This window comes from Talpa occidentalis, unplaced genomic scaffold (assembly GCF_014898055.3).
Source record: "Talpa occidentalis isolate TD23 unplaced genomic scaffold, MPIMG_talOcc4v2.1 talOcc4.2, whole genome shotgun sequence".
NCBI classification, from domain to species: Eukaryota; Metazoa; Chordata; class Mammalia; order Eulipotyphla; family Talpidae; genus Talpa; species Talpa occidentalis.
The window spans coordinates 9,908,456-9,911,901 of record NW_023602073.1 but is presented as its reverse complement, the minus strand read 5'-3'; positions in this window follow the sequence as shown (position 1 = coordinate 9,911,901).

Genomic DNA, 3,446 nt, shown 5'->3' with positions numbered 1-3,446 from the left:
TTTGCATTTCAAGTTACAAAGGTGTGTTTTGTTATGTTAATAAGGTGACTTTTGGACCTCTCTGAAGGAGGGGGGGTGGTTGCTAGGAGAACCAACCTCAAGATTAGTGGGTTGGAACTTTCGGTTCCACCCTCCCCTGACCTCCAGAGAGGGGAGGGGAGCTGAAGGGCGAATGAATTACCAGTGGTCAATAATCTAGTCAATCATGCCTAGGTAATAAAGCCTCCTTAGGCAATAAAGTCTCCCAAAGGATGGGGCTCAGAGATCTTTGGGTTTGCTTAACATGTAGAGATTTGGAGAGACCATCACTCTTGAGGAGGGTACAGAAGCTCCCCACCTTTTCCCCACCGAAGAAAGGGGCCTGTGAAACCTCCAATATATACCTGGTTTGGCAGATGCACAGGTGATAACCTGGACTGCTGATTGACATCTGAGGTCAGGGTGAGGGGACAGTCTTGTGAGACTGAACCTGTAACCCGTGAAATCTGATCTCTCTAGGAAGGTAGAGTTAGGATTGAGTTGAATTGTTGGACCATTCTGTAGGTGAACAGCGCATTGCTTGTTAGTGGGGAAAACCCCTGTCCCCCTACAGTGGAGTAGGGTGTAGAGTCTTTTACAGCCTAGTGCCACATCAGGCATACTTATTTTTAACTTATAATAATTACAATACAATAGTTATTTTTAAAAAATATTTATTTATTTTTATACAAGAGCTGGGGGACAGGCCAGAGGTGCAGGAGGGTGAGAGGATTCACCAGAGCAGAACAGGCAGACTGTCTGAAATACACTGCTGAGGGGAGCAGAGGGCAGGATGGCAGACGTCTGCTGCTTCATGTGGGTATCTCCCTGGCTGGCTGGGAATTGAACCCGCACTGCAGAGGCTGCAGACAGCTTCACAGCGCTGCGCTCTACCTGCTGCGCTATCAGGGTGGCCCCAATAATTATTTTTAACTGAATAAATGAATTGAAACTCGAGAAACAATTTCCTGCCTATGAGACAACCCTTTATGTTACCAGGTTTTGGGGGTTCTAATGTTGCTGGATTTGGGGATGGTCAAGGATGGTCCTTGACTATGGCATGAGAAGAATTCAGAGCCATGTCTTAGCAGAAGCAAAAGCAACGCTGGTTTAGTGACAATGAAATCACATTCACAAAGAGGTCTTGGAGACAGTCTTGGGCAGAGTCTTGGAAAGAACAACTATGAGGGAAGATGAGGGGTGACGGGGGTGAGAGGCTCTTGTCTTGAATGGGGGACAGAAACAGTCCACTCCATCTCTTCCTGGGATGAACTGTGCAGGAAGTACTGGTTTATCAGTCCCGACAGCAGTTTCTAAGTCACCCCTCCTTCTGCTGTGCTCCCGGAGTGTAGTTTTATCAACCCTAGCAGCAGAATGGGGCAGGAGAGAACATTAAACCTTAGTTACCATGCTTCAGGCAGCTCGCCCCTTCCTTTGGGAAGAGAGAGCATTTGGTGTCTTTCCAGGGACTTGCCTGACTCCTTTAGTAAATCTTTAAAACAAACAAACATCTAGAAGCTGGCCCGTTCTGAGGAAATCTGCCCTCTGTGGGTTTGGGGTGGGGAGATACCCTTTCTTCCCTCTGGGCATTTCTTTCTTTTTTTGAAAGATTGACTTATTTAATCATACAAGAACTGGGGTACAGGTCAGAGGTGCAGCAGGTGAGCGAAATCACCAGAGACAGAGTGGGGAGCAGAACAGGCAGACTTACTGAAATACACTGCTGAGGGGAGCAGCGGGAGAGACAGGAGAGGTCTGCTGTGCCATGTGGGTAAGTCCCTGGCCGGGGATTGAACTCCTGCTTCAGAGGCTGCGGATAGCTTCATAGGTTGTGTCTTAACCCCTTGGGCCACCATGGAAGACCCCTCTGGGCATTTCTTGTCTTCCCTTGGCTTTATTGGCTCTGACAAATGTTTTTTAGGGTCCTGGATATAGTTGGTTGTTTAGTTTTCTCTAGGCATTGTCCTCCCAGCCCCAAGTGTCTAACACCTAGACTCATGGTTTTCAAAATCAGAGGTTTTTTTTTTAAGATTTTATTTATTTATTTATTCATTTATTTATTTATTTATGCAAGAACTGGGGTACAGACCTGATGCATGGGAGGGTGAGAGGATTCACCAGAGACACAGCAGAGACTAGAACAAGCAGACTGACTGAAATACACTGCTGAGAGGAGCAGCGGGCAAGACAGGAGAGGTCTGCCCTACCATGTGGGACCCTCGCCAACCAGCTGGGATGGAACCTGCGCTGCAGAGGCTGCGCACAGCTTCACAGCACTGTGCTCAACCACCTGCGCCCCCAGGGGAGGCCCCAGAGGTTTTTTTTTTAAGATTTATTTTATTTATGCATACAAGAGCTGGGGTGTAGGCCAGAGGTGCAGGGAGGAGGTGAGAGGATTTGCCAGAGACAGAGTGGGGAGCAAAACAGGCAGATCTACCGAAATACACTGCTGAGGGGAGCAGTGGATGAGATAGGAGAGGTCTGCTGCACCATGTGGGTCACCTCCCTGGTTGGGGCTCGAACTTGTGCTGCAGTGGCTTCTGACAGCTTCATAGTGATGAGACTTAACCCCTTGAGGCAACAGGGATGCCCTCCCCCTTTTTTTGGTTTTGTTGGAGACATAGAATTCTCTGTTCAAACAAAATCTTGCTGAACATAAATAAGGGCAGAACCACACCGTTGCATATTCAAACTGGAATTTGGGTGACTTCACTCAATCTCCACCAATTACATCCTTCTTCATTCCAAGGGCTCTAATTCAATGGATCTGGGGAAAATCCCCTGCAGTGTGTTCTTAGCACGCATCTCAGGTGATGCAGAGCCAGACCTGGAACTTGGGGCTCTGGAACACCCCAAGCACTAGTCTGGATGCTCCATGAAGGTAGAGAGTATACACATTGGCCCCTCACTACTAGAGGGTGCTGCTCATCCCAACCCCCAATATCGTTTCTCCCTACTTTTATTACTGCAGTGCACGTTTGTGGTCTTCCTGGGTATCCCTCAGAGCTGATCTTGAGTTACAAGGATTCTCAGAGTTATAGTAAACATTCAATGAATGTCTGTTGGTTAAGTCTAGCTTTCTCAGAAAAGCTGCGGGTAGGGTAAAAAAATTTTTCTTTCTTTCTCTTCATCTGAGACAGATCTTCCTCCCTATGAAACATTCCTGACACTGATCTTTGCAATATCCCAGTGGGTGAGTAAAGAGAGGCATTTAAACTTTTATTTTATAGATGGGGAAACTGAGGACTAGAAATACTTACTCAGGGCCTCCTTGGTGGTACGAGGGGTTAAGTCTCATCACAGAGTTTAATCCCCGGCCAGGGAGCTACCCACATGGTGCAGCAGACCTCTCCTGCCTCGCCTGCTGCTCCCCTCAGCAGTGGATTTTAGTCAGTCTGCCTGTTCTGTTCCCCACTCTGTCTCTGGTG